Source organism: Ambystoma mexicanum, chromosome 1q (genome assembly GCF_040938575.1).
Source record: "Ambystoma mexicanum isolate Mex_15411 chromosome 1q, UKY_AmexF1_1, whole genome shotgun sequence".
NCBI lineage: Eukaryota > Metazoa > Chordata > Amphibia > Caudata > Ambystomatidae > Ambystoma > Ambystoma mexicanum.
Genome location: NC_090922.1, coordinates 1342148525 through 1342165565, shown reverse-complemented (window position 1 = coordinate 1342165565; position 17041 = coordinate 1342148525). Strand labels below are relative to the sequence as shown.

The window sequence follows — 17041 nt, the reverse complement described above, 5'->3', positions numbered from 1 at the left end:
GCTCCTATCCAATCTCAAACATAATGGCCTCCTGAGCAACTACTAGGTGTTTTCCCTCACTGTGGTACCAGAAATTCCACTCCGGGTGTTAGAAAAGAGCTTTGGTCCTTCTTGATATTTTGCAGCCTTCATTGATCATGATATCAAACGATCCAAGCTAAAGTCATCCATAGCACCATACACACAGATACTTTCTCTCCAACCACACTCACCTGTTGGACCACGAAAGTGACTTTATTTTCTTTTTCTGGGCTCTTCTTTTTGTAACCAATGGTCTTATGTCTCCTCTCCTGTTCACAGGCTATGGGTTCTGATGGAGCTGCAATATCTCTCTCACACCAGAGCTGCAAAGGATAATTTATTTTCTAGCTCATCAGCTGAGATACATCATCCCGTCAGAAAATGAAGTAACTGTTGTAGGGCCTGTGGTTAGATTACAGCTACTTCCTGTATGCAGGGCTTCCTGCTGTAGTCACTGACAAACTACAGGTAGCAAAGATCATGTTCCCTTTCTGGCTGGAGTTAATATTGGGTTCCTTTTTAAAACTATGTGGATAGCCCAGAAATGTTTGAGGTGCTGACCCAAGATCCAATGATATTCACTGTCCATTGTCCTGAGATCCATTGATACAGGGCTACACGTTGTGGCGAAAGTTGGCTGCTCTTATTGCAGTCAGTATTTTATGGTACAGAACTGAGCCACTGTAATGCTCTTTACACAGGTCTCATACTTGAGCCCAACCACATTTGTTTCAGAGTGATCCTTTAAACCAATCTTTTTAAGAAACGGTCCTGCCTGCCATTTCTGTCCACTTAAATGATGGTCATCGCCAGGAGTGGATTCAATTTGCAGTGTGCGTTATATAAATGGCCCATGTTATGTAACCCAAAGAAATGTTTGCTGGTCTTAATCTAGGTGCTAAGAATAGTAAACCGTGTAGGAGATTTATAAAGTTGGGAATGGTGCTGGCCAAATGGCTGATAGCTAAGCAATGTTTTTCTGCTTACACCCCTTGATGTGAGGGTATGGATTAAGATATCTAAGGCTCCCCCCTTTTGCCAATTCTCCAGTATGTTATAATCCCAAGCCCCCCACAATGTGCAACTTGGTCTCCTCTCTAAATAAAAGTATTATAACATAGAAAGCTCCTCAGACTCATACCACTAAGGTTAAATGGGACATTGCCCTGGGGAAGGTGCTTGCAGATGACCAATGGAAACAAATATGCCTACAAACCAGCAAAGCCGCTACAAATAGCCACCTTCGGCTGATACATTATAGATTTATTCACCAGATGTATTACTCCCTGGCTAGACTCCATAGCTTCTACGAGGCTAGATCCCCAAAATGCATTAGATGTGGATTCGATAATGCGGATTTCCTTCACGTTGCCTGGTCCTGCCCCCGAGTACGTACTTTCTGGGACCATATCAGGGATACCATGTCTGAAATACTAGAAGACCACAACCTAAGTGCCCCTGAAATATGGCTGCTTGCTCTTCTCGACCCGGCCCGAAAAAGCGTGCTGAAGTTGCTAGCAATGGTCTTGGTTGTGGCTCGATCCTTGATTGCTAAAACCTGAGCACAACGTCGAGCCCCCTCCTACTTGGAATGATTCCACTATATGAACATTTGTGAAAAAAAAGAAACCCTATATAATTCTTCTATACATGAGGGCGGTATACCACTGGACTACTGGGCCCCATACCATAGCTTTGTGACCCGTTTCCAAGACTGGTCATGCCCTAACTCCCCCGGGACAAGGATGCATTGCAGGACCCCTCCTCCCTGTGTCGTCCCCCCCCAACCCGCCTCCAGGTGATGATTACAAATTCGCCCTCCTTCGTACTGCGTATATGGCTGACGCCAACCCTTGTGTGGCTTCTACATTGCTGGTCCGCATTTGAAGCTGTTGAGATGTTTGGCACTGTTGTTTTGAGGGTGGGACAAGGGTTGGGACTGTTGTAGTAACTTCTATATGAACGAACAATTGAAAAAAGTCAAAAAAGAAAGTTTCATAAAAAAAAATAAGATATCTAAGGCTGGTCTACGATTGAACATAGAAAAATGTTTAGAGGTATGTATGATGAGGATGAAGGGGAAGATAACCCACGCTTGGAATGCTATGCTAAATAATTTGAGAAACCCACCAGACACACATCCATTGTGAATAGTAATTTCCTGAGAAATAGCTATTTGTTAAGTATCAAGTAGATGGGCTTTGTGGGTGGATACATATACGCCAAAGCTTTTGCCATGCTCCTCTACCCCCATTTACACTGTTGGGTCATGTCACAACACCTTAGATTAATAAATCTACCATTTTATTGGTTCTCTGTAGAAGGTTTATTAGCTTTTCTGGTGGTTTGAGCTTTATGTGGTCTGTATCCAATAAAAAAGTAAACATTCATAAGGATATAGGAATTGAAACTGTGCCTATTTGTTTTCTATTTAGCAAACAAAAGTATTTTAGTCAATTTCATAGCACTTTTTTCTTATTTGTGCTGCTAACCTACTTCTAGGGGGATTTTCCACAAGTCCCCTGGTGATTGTATCAGAAGATCAACTAGTAGTGTTCGGCAGTTTCCGTTATGTTTGCCCAATTATTAGGACATCTTGGCTGACGGGATATCCCAGAACTATTTCCAGACTCTCTGGAGAGTCTGAAGACCCATTTTTATTTTATTTAAATGTTTTTATTTTTGCATCCATAGTTTATTAAAAGTTTTAGCAACAGAATCAATTAACATTACCTCCTGTTAGGCAGAATTATATGCAGTACCCTTTGGGAACACCACACACAATTAAGACTACAAGTGACAGTACAATTTCACCTTTGGTACAAGCCTGTACTACACAGTTATAGTGGTAGCAGTAGCGGAGCAGCCAGACTTATCTCAAGAGTAAGTGAGCAATATCAAATAGTTACACAAAGGACAGCAATTACTATGATTTAGGCAAACACTGACTCAAGGTTGTCAAGTAAAAGAATATACATTTATTTCACTCTTCAGTCGTATATAAGAGTGCACTATTCTAAGCAGTCTAAAAATCACACTCTTAATACACCACACCACTTCCCTTAAATTCCAGACAAGTTAAGCTCACAAAATGAAGTGAGAGCAAAATGGCACCCCAGCAATTTAAAAGGGAGGGAAAAACAAAGTTATTAGAAATTATGTCAAACCAACAGGTAAGTACTCGGGACAATTGAACAAGAGGAACTACAGAGATAGAATCAGGTAGAAAAGGCTTAGGGCCAAAGTCAATGGGTCAAAAGTCTTTTGCTCAAGATCACACAGTTCAGGGTAGTTCGCGGTAAAGTTTGTGGCACGGTTTCCGGACGAGGTTGGTTGATACAAAAGTTAGTTCAAAGAGAAGAGAAGGACAAGCCCTCGGATTGGAGAAAGATTTCAAACACTTACACCGCGGTTGAACGAAACAGACGACTGGATTTGCACAGTACCTTAAAACTGAGACAGAGCTGTAGCTGAGGCGGACGTTCCTGGTAGTTCCTGCAGGCTCAAGGTTCCTGGAGCGACTGTCGGACTGACACGAAGTAGGAAGACTGGAGGGTCCTGCACTACACAGGGAAGAAACCAGCAGCACAGCAAAGCAACAAATAAAGGGTGCGCTCCTTAAGCAGGGTCCGACCTTCCTGGCTATCCGGCCCACTGTAGCTCTGTAAAGTGAATTTGACCAGAGGAGGGGTCCAGGCTTGTAGTTTGGGCGAACTTGTTGGTCCCACCAGCTCAAGGGAAGAAGTTTCCTGGAGGATCTTCTGTCGTTGGATTCTGAAGAATTGGACCTGTAGCAGTGCTTCACTGGGCTGTTCAGTCGTTGTAGGGGTCCTCTTCTGCCAGTTCCTCGGCAGTGGCTCTGCCTTTCCAGTCCCAGAGACCTGCTTTTTATGCAGTTTTCCCCCATTCATACAGCCTGGCTGTCAATCACACAGCAGGGTGGCTGTCCTGGCAAGGACAGTCCCCTCAGCCAATCAAACAGGAGTGCGATTTGGGTTACCAAGGGAACCCATGGCAGTGGTCCGAAGATCCCTCCCTCACATCCTGCCTACCTAGACTTTCAGGCGCCTTAAGGAGGGCTTCTGTGCAGAAGCCGGCAAAAAGACAGCGAACAAAGGAATCATCCCCGGTTTGGCACGCAGAGAAAAATACGAGAAAGACTTTAACAAAAAGAAACGGCGAATAAACCCAGCCAGAGCCAAAATAAAATGTATTTGGTCAAGCGGGTTTATGTTTGAGGCTAATATAATAGCCTAAAACAATACCACGTTTATATAAGATAATCACGGTAGAAAAGTTAGGGTAGTTACCACGGCCACCGGCCAAGTCTTGATGTAAAGGGAGAAAAACAATGCTCCAATAGACACAGACAAAAAGGGATAAGAATTAACCCTTTCCAATACTCCATGTAAGATGGGGTGTACTGGGTCTGTGGTTTAAAGTGACTAAAATAAAGTTAATGGCAACTTTACCTTTTCTGAGGGACAGTAGTCCGCCCCAGAAAATGGAGTCGGGGGAAGTCTTTAAGACAACCCTGTGTCACTGCACTGAAGGTGATGTGTAACACACATGAACATTATGAGGCCATGGAGTAGGTGAGGCTCCAGTGCTCAAGATCACACAAAAAGTGAAAACACACACAGCAAAACACAAAAAAAAAGGCTCACACCCTTACCAGGTGAAAAAAATAAACCCTAGAACTCCAGCAAAGCTGCTGAGGGACTCATTAGGTAAGGGAAATTGTTATGGAGAATTCTCATTCTATGGCTAATTTCCCTTATCCATAGAGTCCCCCAGCAGCTTTGCTGGATTTGAAGGGTTTGTTTCTTTTTACCTGCTAAGAGTGAGACTCTTTTTCGCACTCTTAGGCATTTTTGCTATGTCTATTCTAGGCTATTTTTGTGTTTAATGCCTATGGGATCTTTCTCAACCCCATAGGAACCATCTTTATTCACATGTGTTAAACAGCACCCTCAGTGCAGTGACACAGGGGTGTCGTAGCGACTCCCAAACATAGACTCCATACCCTGGGACTGTGGGATGTATTTACCCATGCATCCGAGCCATACCTCAAAACTGTGCAGTACTGACATGGAAAACTCATGATGGCCAGAGCTTCCCAGAAAATGCACAGGGAAATGCATGAAGAATAGGCTGCCACTCATTTTTGCCGATGTTATGGGCACAGAAGGAAACTGCCTAAAACCACCATTGGACTACCCACACAGTAGTCTGAAACCATTGGGAATGGCAATGCTGATTGCCAAATGCAACCTAGAATTGTTGGGAATTCATTTCTTAAATCCCAAAAATGGGTGCAGTACCAGTACTCACCACTATCCAAAAGCCGGCGTTTTAAAACCACTCTGTTTCCCCTGAAGGCAAGTCAAAATGCCTATTTTCAAACATTGCAATATGTGCAAAATATTTACTGAACACCAGCAGACATTTGGCAGAATGGAGTTTTGTGTGCCTACAAAATCTGGGAAATGAAGATCATAAGACAAGGTTTATAACAAACTGGCTGAGCTATGGAGTCAGCAGTTTAAGTTGCACTGGATTTAAAGACACTAAAATCTAAATGTTTAAATTGACTGAGTGACCTACTTTTGAGTGTCACATAGGTTGCAATTGTTTAAATGTCATAGTTTTGCACTTAGAATCAGCATTCTAGCTGCATGTGTAAAATTGCAAGTTAATTTAAAAAGCAACAAATAACATGACAGTAGCTGAAAGTCTGGCTTAAGGAACTTAATTCTGCCTGGCAACTACCCCATCAGGAGTGAAATTTGAGTCACAACTGTGTTCCCAGGCCAACCTTCCTTTTGCTGCCCACACTAAGGATATGCCATCTATCTGATAATTGAATTACCTGTGCTCTGCAAGAGAGTGAACAAAGCCCTCTTCACTCAGGCAAAGGTTTTTATTACCGCAGTCGTAAAATGTAGCTTCCTCTTGGCAGGAGCTGGGAGGAGCACTGCCTGTGAGAGCAAGCTGGCTTGGCAGAAACTGGAAAGACTGGTTTCTATACCATGTGACCTGGGAAACCACACCCCGTTGGAGCCAGAACATAACTTTAAAAAGATGAATAACTCATAGAGCGGACATGTGAAAATTTTATAAATGATACCATAATTCTTGTGATTTTTCTGCCCACATTTTAAGAGGTTTTTCGACCCGGTGGCGTGTTCAGGGGGGTGTCAGCGGAAAAGTGGATATAACTCTAAATGTATGCATGTTAAAAATCTGAAACTTCATCAGTTAATGTCCCTACTCCCTGCACACATGTATGTAAAGTTGGGTCCATGTCAGAAATTGCAAAATCAGTTAAAAAGTGAAATATGTGCCAGTTCTGAATGCAAGCTCCCAGGAAGAGCAGAGTTTGAACAGGGGATACCTCCTGTAATGCATGATGGGTGCATATGATTTTAAAACAATATGTACCTCTGCAAATATGTATTTGTTTCAAATCTAGATTTGTGTGTAAGTTGACAGGAGGAGTGGACTTTCTGCAGGCTGTAAAATGACATCACTCTGACCCAACCTAGCTCCCCCAATCAAATGATAAATGGAAGTTTGACCAATTAGAAGCTGAGAGAGAGGTAGGGTCAGTGATGCTAGAACACACCCACATTCTAAACACATAAAAGCAGACAGACAGGACAGATAGGGACCTTCCAAATCCATCTGCAGCGGGACGCTCTGCCGGAAAAATCCATACTTACCTCCATCAACCTCCAGAAAGCCAAACTAGAGACTTCAATCTATCCAGAACTAGAGACCCAGACCAGAGAACCAGAGAGAGCTGACCCAGATCACTGTGAAGTGCAGAGGCCAGACCAGACCAGAGTCCAGTCCAAAACCCTGACCAGATCCATGGCGAGGCCCATTTCACTCAAGAATATAGTGTGAGTACCTAGAAAACTGTGCAGAACCAATCTCTTAGTTAAAATAATATAATTCAATCTATTTAATCTAAGTAGAACTGTCTCCTAACTGTCACCTGTCACTTGTAAAGCTGTCACCTGTGATTTGCTAGTTGCAAGCTGCACTTGTCATTTTGAGCTTTTGAAATTTGCAAACCCAAAAACGACCTTTATTAAATCGCTCATATCTCCGCGACCGTTTGGGCTAGAGACTTGCAGTAACTTTCCTCTGATAGCTTAGAATCGTAGCTTCGAATCGCACCAAGAACCGCATTCCTACTTTTACCGCAATCGCGGAACACGCATCCGCGAATTTTACCGCGATTTGCAAATTTCTTCACATGTAAAAACTGCTGCTGCTTGCCTTCCATTTGCCAGAAATTCGTTTAACCTGCTAACTATCCCTGCATCATTGCTAGTGTGAGCTGAGCTAATATTAACTAGATACCACTCACCCTGAACCTCTGAAAGGGAATTAAAAAGCATTTCCAGCATATTTCTCATCCATTGCTAGCACATATCAAAGCAATTGCCTGTGTTTCAAACTTATGTAGTCTAAGCTTGCTGGATTGAACTGAATTACCGTTGATTGCATTTCTGAGAACTGTGTGCTTCCTTCCATTTCCTTGCCTTGCATCAAGGGGGGGGAGGGGATTGCCAGAGAAAAGTGATTACATTGTTCTGTTGAAATCATATTGAGTATTTCTATACTGCATTTCATTCATTCAACCTTGCATCCATTTGAACTCTATAAAGCAATTTGTACCACCTTCTTCTTTTGTTCCTATTCACCTGTGTGCTATCTTATCCATTTCATGTCAACTCATTAGTGATTATAAGAAGTGTGCTAGTGCCAGATTCTCCGTTGTTGATCTTTATCATATCAGATTAAGTGTGCTATTCAATTATTAATTTATTATAAAGTGTCATATATATATCTATTGTTTAAATTATCAAATAAACCTTTTAAACTTGCAAAACAGAACTACTTCTTGGCTCAGTGGGGTCAGGGGGATTCCAAGAGAGGGGTGTTATATAGGGGTAGTCATCCAGAACGCATGAACTGGACATAAAGATATATCCATAAGGGTTTTCATTCAGTATTCTAGACTAGGCGTTAACTTAGCTGTAGTGCTGAATTGAATCCTCTTACAAATTGGGGGCTCGTCCGGGACGTTTGGGTTAGAATACCACTTGTGCAGCTTAATACAGTGTGCTAACTGACGGGATACATACATCCGGTCGGATCACCACGCTGCATTACGCTGTAAAGCATTCCTCAAAAGGGACACTCCAAGAAAAGTTCTGTTCTGCAAAAATAAAATACTAACTTCCGTAAGTCAGGACAGAGACCAATCTCTAGAATGACGACCTTAGTAGACATGAAAATAGCCAGAGAGCACCTCTTGCATAAGCTATTTGTGAGAGGTGAATGGACTGAGCAGGGCCAGGATGCCTGGTTGCAGGCCATCACGCGACAGGTCACTGAAACAGGGTCAGATATATATAGAGATCAGGGTCCCTTACATGTGGCCCTGAGTGAACTATATATGGCTCCTAAGGCCAAAGATGAACACGACAAGATTGTTAGGATAGCGGCATACCTGTACCTATATATGGGAGACATGCAGGATAGATGTGCTGAAAGCCAAAATCTGGCAAATAGGCAACAGATGGCGTTAGAGAAGGTCCAATCTGACCTGGTCTCTTCTGAGCAGAGGCTGCAGAGGAGCCAGGAGTCAGAAGATGATAGTAGGCAGCACATCATTAAAATAAAGAAGGATATGGATGTGCTGCAACAGGAAAAGGTAGAACAGGATACCAGATTTCTGGCCTTGCAGAAGGAATACCAAGAAGGTTTGGACTCCTTACTGCAAAACCAGAAAAAGCTGGAGCAACAACTGGACTTCAACAGGGTATGTGCTGAGCAGGTAGTCACCCTGCAAGGCCACCTAGATAGAGTGAAGGCAGAGAGCAACAAACTAATTCTGAAAGACCTGGATACCCAGGCAGAGTTTGATCAGGAGCGCCAGAATGCTGGTGCCTTCCAAAGGCAAAGGGACGACCTGGCGGCACAGATGCAGGCTCTTAGTCAGGAAAGGGATACCTTAGGCCAGGAAGTCTGCCATTTAAAAAGAAAAATGGAAGAAAATCACCTGGCCCACCAGGGGCTGGGTGACCTCCAAAAAGAAAACCAGAACTTGGTAGAGCACACCAGAAGGGTGGAAGATGCTCTAGCAAGAAAGGAGCAGGCCAATAGGGACATTGCCCAGGAGGTAAACCTCCTGCAGCAAAGACTGGCCCAGTTCTCCAGGACCAACCAGGAAGCACAGAGGGAGAATGAGGCCCTCTGTCAACACAATGATAGGCTCCAGCAACAGGTAGCGATGCAGGAGAAACTGAGAGTCGAGTAAGGCCTTAACAGAGGAACTGAAGGCACAAATGCAGGCTCTTGCATTGCAACAGGGAGCAGGGGCGGATAGAGATGAGGTTCGCTGGGAAATGGAAACTCCGGAGCATAACCTCAGGAGCCCTAACACCAGGGGCCTTCATCTCCCCCAGTCCCTGGACTCTACCACCCCCATGTCCCCTGGCGCACATGAGCACAGGGCTGCAGGGATGGCAGATTACTATCCAGCTAAGAGTATGGGGCTCATAGGCCAGTACCACTCAGGAATGGAGGGGTGGGCATCCGGGTATGGGCACCCAAGTACAGTACAGTTCAATGGGGAACCCCAGGAGAGTAGGCCCATTAAGGGCATCCTGAAAACCTCTGCCCAGTTAGGTCAGTGGAGGGGGTACCCATCAAATCTTGGCAGCAAGGAGGAATCTGAAGACTCCTCTGAACTGCGCAGGACACAGGAGACCAGGTCCCCACATTCTGCCAGCCATTCCCAGGCTCGCAGAATCCGGGAAAACCTGGAAGATCAGACGGGAACCTCTGGGAGCAGTGCCTCTGAGTCCGAGGATGAATGGACAAGGGTTACCCGAACCAAAAAGGCCAATAAGGCAAAAAGGGCCTTGCTTAAGGACCCCTTAAAGCAGATTAAGGCGATCAGGAGCGTCATCACGCCTTACCATAAGAACGCTAAGTATTCTGTTTGGGAGCACTTAGAGTTGTTTGAACAAATGATGGAGACTTTCCATTTGAAGGACAGCCAAAGCTGTATTCAATATGTAAAGTGGACATTCTCCCCGGAATACTCCAGTTTCTTTGCGGGGCTGGAGGATCAAAATCATTTAAGATGGTCCACATATAAGGCGGCCATCCTGAAACATTTTTCTGTTCACAGAAATCCTCAAGAGGCTCGCAAGGCAGCCTACAATTTGCAATGTGGGGAGGATCAGGCCCCACAAGAATTTGTGCAGGAGTTAAAGCGTGCTTTTGCACAGACCACAAGAAGGGTGCGCACGGACAGCAGGGAATTTATAAATACGTTTTTCCATGCCTTGCCCAAATATATCATGACCCAGCTCGTGAGGGATTTTCACGAGAAAAGATCTTTAGACTGGGTCATTGAACAGGCTACCCGGATCTATGAGGTGCAGAAACCGGTAGATAGCAAAAGTAATGCCCAGAAAAACCCCAAAGCCAACAGCACCCCTGCTGCTGCCAAGGTGGCAGAGGTAAAGGTTACCCCCGTTTTGGATTTGGAGATGGGGGGGCCTAAAAACCTGCCTGCACCTAATAATGCTAGGCACAGGAGGTCCTCGGGTCAGTCACAGACAGGGAGCCAAGGAGGCAGCCCCACAAATGGGGTCCCTCGCTCTCCTGATTATGTAAGTCCCCGTTACAAGGGAAATCGACCCATCCTGGGTTATGTGTGGACTCCTCCAGCCCAAGGGGGGGGATCCAGACAAGCACCTAACCCAGGGAACTTCCCTCCAAACTTCCCACAGGAGGGCAGAAATTTACCAAACCCTGGGCAGAACTTTTTCCCCAGATATCCACCCGACTTTCAGCCCCAAAACCATCCATCCTTCTTTCCCCAATTCCCTGAGCCCAGACCACTGAATCCGGGAGAGGGGAGGCCAAGGGTGGAGGGGTACCCAAATCTTCCCAACCCGGGGTATTACCAGAGGAGGGACAGCTACCCTTCCCGGGATCAGCCCAGGGGAGAAAACAGGGCCCCGTATCAGCCTGAGCGGGTTTCCCAGTTAGAGCGCCAGGTTCAAAACATGGCGCGGGATCTGGGTCACATACTGAGGGCTCAGCAGAACCCTCAGATGGGCGTGCCGGCGCAGAACGCACCCAACTCTGGACCTGGTGCTCCAGAACAATGACGGGGGCAGCACCCCGATAACTCACCGGTTCCCAGGGAGGAGGCACAAAGGGAAGGGGGGTGTAAAGCCTTGGAGGAAGCTTCCTTCCTCACTTGTAAACAGCCCCTGGAAACCCCGGAACCGGAAACAAAATCTCTTGCCCCTGAAAGTCTGCCTCCTAAGGAGCAGAGGGGGGGTAGGAGAAACAAAAGACCCAAACAGACTCAGTTTGAGGAGGAGGTACAGATCTTCCAATTTGAGGGAGAGGGATCCTCAGAGGATCCTGAGAAAAGGATCTTCTCCTTCAGAGAGGGGGGAACTCCTCCCAAAGAAAAATGGGTCCCTAGGAATGCAAATCCAGACTGGGGAGATGTGGAGACTGAGCTGCCGCCGCCCACCATCTCATCCCAGAACCAACCGCAAGAAAATCCCCTGGTTCAAACCCATCCTGGGGACTGCCTCCAAAAAGGGGGGGGCGGCCCGGAACCGGAGCCAGGGGAACCCACAATGGCTCTGATCTCCAGTTGCCAAATTTTTCTTTCAGATTCCCAAGGCTCTCCACAGAATTCTGCCAAAATCTCTTCGCTAGCAATGTCCAAAACCAGAAAGTTAGCCCACCAGTTGTCCAAAAATGTACATTACCTGTGCCCCCTTGAGGAGAAGGAGGGAAGATATTATGCCCCGGTACAAGTACAGGGGCAGGGTACAATCTCGGCACTGGTGGACACAGGATCTCAAGCTACCCTTCTGTCCAGAAGGGCCTTTGATGAACTGAATGCAGGAAGGGGAGAGGATTACCAAATTCCTCTCACCTCTCTTCCTGGACAACTACAGAACTTTGACGGGAAGGAAATTCCCGTTGAGGGGACGGCAGACTTGGACATTAAAATTGGGCGACACAAGCTGAAACACCCGGTCATAGTTGTGACCCCAGAGGGCACCCCTTGTTTACTAGGGAATGACCTCCTGAGAAGGTTGTCACCCCTAATAGATTGCGTAAACAAGGTCCTCTGGACCCAGACTAGCCGACCAATAAAATTAAAACAGAGTGTCAACCATGTTAGTTTAAACGGCACCTGCCACATGGTTGAACAAAAATCTGACCAAGTAGAATTTCACTTCCAGAACAACCAGATTCCAGACGTGACAGTAATAGCAGTAGGACAACAGACTGGTGATGGGGGGTCCTCTCTATTTCTGAAAATCAACCTTCCTTCCAGTCTAAAGTGGTATTCCACGCTGGAAGGAAACACTTTGAAATTCTATACCAATCCACAATCTGAAACTCCCACTCCTATAGTCCAGAAAGATGTGAAATCAGCTCAAAGCCTGGCTGATATTCAGCAAATTGGAGAGCAGTTGTTCATCCCTGTTCAGCTAAATGATGGGAAGGACTCTGTTCTCGCTCGAGTGTGTGTGAACAACGGTAAGAGCTTCATCAGCGAAGCCATGTTTCGCCAACTTCCAAAAGATCCAGCCATTCCCACCTTCAAACTGATAGACAAATGGGAAATGGACCTGGAAGCACCCAATTCAAAACATCTCCTGCCAAGCAGGTGTATGCTCAAAATCTCCATTGGCAACAAGAGCATAGTCCACAATTGTTGGGTCGTGCGAGACGTCCCTGCCGCCTTTTACTTAGGCAGTGACATTCTCAATCGCTTTGCCATTAGTTTGGACCTAATAAACTTCAAAGCTTGGTCCCGATTAGCGGATAATCCCATGGGCTTTGATGATCCAGAAAAAGCATTTAGGTCAGCTCAATTGCTACCTTATGCAGTTGAAATTCAGGTTAAAGAGGAAGTCACCATCCCAGAAAGGACCCGACAATTCTCCCTGGAAGTGAAAGTTAAAAGGGGACAAGAGTTGAAAAACCCTGATGCTTACATACATCTAAATGCTTCTCTCCAACAGCAAGGGTTGGGGGTAAACCCAACACCATTAGTCCACATAGAACATGACACCATTCCAATAGAGGTGGATAACAGCGACTTAAAGAGTATTACTCTAGCCGCAGGCACCATTATTGGTATGGCGGTCGATGACCGACATTTCTCCATTGATCTTAGAAATGAACTGTTAGGACCAATCCCCAAGGACTGTTTTGACAGTGACAGGGATGACAATACAACACCAGACAGGATTTTTACCCGGCATGGGGGGAACTTCCTGGTGTACACTTCCTGCCCCTATGGTAAGGAAGATGTGACTTGTGACTTCAGGAGGGATGAGGTGATTTTCCAGGTCCATGAGGGCTGCCTTTCCCACCTGAAGCCTCCGGTCCAAATCAGCACTCTAACCAGGGACTTCTCCACCGAGCTGGAGGAGGCCGCTGAAATAGCCAAACCAGAAGTCTTTCCAGGCTTCAGGCAGATGGTGGAAGAGAGAGTCAACCTAGCTGATGCCTGTGTGACTCTGGAACAAAAGCAAAAGTTGAAACAAGTTTTCTTGGATTTCCAAGATCTCTTTGCGGTAGACTCATATGACTGTGGTCGCACTGACATCCACACAACAACAATCCCCACGGACCCTGGCATGACTCCTGTGTTTGTGAAGCAATATCGCTTGCCTCTCGCATCAATGGAGTCCCTTACTGAAATAATTAAGAACCTTGAGTCCCGGGGAATAATCCGTCCAGTCCACAGCACCTTCAATAATCCGGTGCTGGGAATATTGAAGCCAAACGGCCAGTGGAGACTCTGCGCCGACCTCAGGGAGCTCAACAAACGGGTCCATACTTCCCGATGGCCTCTGCCCTACATTGACCAAGGGCTGGCCCAGATCCAGGGGTCACAGGTATTCACTGCAATAGACCTGACCAATGGATACTGGACTGTGCCTGTCAGTAGGGAGGACCAATACAAGCTGGCTTTTACCTTTGGGGGCCAGCAGTACACCTGGACCCGGACTCCCTTCGGATACCTCAACTCCGGCAATGAATTCAACATTTTTCTACACAAGGCCATGCCTGACTTGGGTGCAAGGGGTAACCTGGCTTATGTAGATGATGTCCTCATCAAAAGTTCATCTGTGGAGGAACACATAGCGGAGATCCGTTATGTTCTGACGCAGTTGAGGGCCGCCGGAGCAAATCTTTCCTTTCAGAAAGCACAGTGGTGTAGAACCCGTGTTAATTTCTTGGGGCATGAGATTACTCCTTAGGGTCTCTGTCCCCAGGAAAAGAAAGTGGAAGCACTTCAGAAACTGAAAGACCCCACAACTCTGCGGGAACTAAGGAGCCTCCTTGGACTGACTAATTACAGCAGAAAGTTCATTGAGGGCTACGCAGAGATCACCAGACCCCTGATTCATCTCCTGAAGGGGGGGGTCAAGTGGGAATGGGGTCCAGAACAAGCCGAGGCGGTAAAACAACTCAAAAGAAGCCTCTCACAAGCGCCTTGCCTAGCTTACCCTGTCAGAAACAAGGAGTTCTTCCTGGAGACGGGGTTCTCTGATACGTGCTTGACGGCAGTATTATACCAAAAGCATGACAAGGTCAATAAAGTAATCTCCTATGCGAGCAAAACTTTATCCTCTGTGGAGGAAAAATTCAACGATTGTGAGAAGGCACTCCTGGCAACGGTGTGGGCATTGAAGAATTACCGCCCGTTTATCCAGGGGGAACACATCATAGTGGAGACTCCACACCAGCCTCTGCAATATCTCCAAAGTGACAGAATCCGGGCCGGAAATGTGAGTAATTCCCGAATTACTTCCTGGATTCTGTCAATGCAAGGCTTTCCTGTGGAGGTCAGATATGGCCAAAACAAGAAGAGTCCCCTCGCGCAAGGTCTGGCTGACTTGCATGATTGTGCCAGAGAAAACTGTCTCGAGGACGAAAGTCTAAAAATCAAGGACAACATGGAGGCATACCTTAATTCCCCACACAAGGTCTTTGAAGAAGACAAGTGTGAGGGAATGCCCACTGTCTATGTGGATGGATGCTCTTACCATGTTGACAACAACGGGGAGAAAGAACTGGTGGCCGGCGTAGGGAATGCATGGGTGAATGAGTCCCCAGAACCCTCCGCTGGATACAAAATTGGTCCCCGAAGTAGTCAGGTGGCAGAATTGATGGCTGTGCATCATGCCATCCTCACTGCTGTCCAGCATCAACTCCACGAACTGGTCATAATCACAGATTCGGATTATGTACGGAACGGGTTCGTGGAGCACCTGGTTAATTGGAAAACCAGAGGCATGTTATGTGCTAACAACAAACCCTTGAAACATGGGAAGTTGATCCAAAACATTGATGATCTGGTCACATCGAATGGGATGACCATCTATTGGAAAAAGATCAAGGGTCATTCCAAAGTAGAGGGACCAGACAAAACTGGAAATGACTTAGCTGATCAGCTGGCCAAAACCGGGGCCATCCAAGGGGATCTAATTGAGATTGAGTCCCTATTGGGGGAAATCCAGGTCACTGCTATCACTAGGTCCCAGACCAATGCTCACAACGACCTTTCAATTGCACAATGGAGTATGGAGACCCCTGATGCTGATTTGATTACCGCTCAGAAGGGGGATCCAATTATTGGTAAATTTTACCAGCACCTTGAGGACCCTGAGAACTTTCCCCTGACGGATACCGATAACATTGGGAAAGAGGACCTAAGAGTGTTGATGAAATGTCCAAAAATGTTCCGGATCCAAGACGGTTTGCTGGTAAGGAAATCCAAAGCTGGCCACGATCAGTGGGTGGTTCCTACCTCATTCCGAAGCCTGATGTTAAGTCACGCCCATGATGCGGCCACCGCCGGTCATAGGGGGTTTCACACAACATTGGAAATCTTAAGAGAGGTTGCATACTGGCCACACATGGGGCAGGACCTCGACCAATACTTGAAGGGGTGTCTTGTGTGTGCACAGTTTCAGCCATCATCCCTCACGCACCGCGCTCCTCTCCAAAAGAGGGGGATGACACTGCCATGGTCAGATTTACAAATCGACTTTGTAGGCCCTGTGATTCGCTCGGCTAGGGGGAATAAGTACATGTTGACTGTGACATGCTTGTTTACCAAGTGGGTGGAATGTCTCCCAGCCCCAAATTGCAAGGCAGAAACTGCAGCTGCCTTGATGATTAACCACATCTTTTCCCGTTTTGGTCTACCTCAAAGGATTGAGTCAGACAGAGGTAGCCACTTCACCAGTGAAGTAATGACAAAGATGTGGGAGATACTGGGGGTCAAGAGAAAGCTGCATATTGCTTATAGACCAGCTTCTTCTGGGGCAGTAGAGAGATATAACCGGACAATTGTGAGCATATTAAAGAAGTTTGTGGCAGATTCTGGGCCAAGTTGGGATATCCGATTACCTCTGGTCCTAATGGCTATCAGATCTACCCCTTCATCTGCAACCAAAATGTCACCATTTGAATTGATGACTGGGCGCAAGATGGTGCTTCCTCAGCATTTGCTCTATAGGACCCAAGAGCAGACACTGATAAATGCCTCCACTACTCATGAGTATGTAGAGAATTTAAGGAAACACCTCCAACATGCTTTTGCTTATGCTCAGCGGAATCTAGAAAGATCGGCTGATAGCATGAAGACCCATTATGACCTGAAAACTTCCAGGAAGGAATATCAGGTGGGAGACCGGATCTATCTATACAACTTCCAGAGGAACCAGGCCAAGCAGCGCAAATTCTTGCCTACATGGAAGGGACCCTTTGAGATCGTCGATAAGATCTCCCCTGTGGCCTACAAGATCCGCATCCCCAAAGGCGGTTCGGCAGAGGGGGAAGACAAGTGGGTACACATAAACCAGTTGAAATGTTGCCATCCCAGGCACACTCTGCAACAACTGGAGGAATCCTCTGGAAT

At 46.2% G+C, this 17041-nt stretch overlaps 1 protein-coding gene across 7 annotated transcripts in view; it reads left to right on the top strand.

The window, feature by feature from the left end:
* Positions 1-17041, top strand: part of OSBPL9 (oxysterol binding protein like 9) — a 1764730-nt gene that overhangs the window by 1722219 nt on the left and 25470 nt on the right. The window lies entirely within an intron of this gene.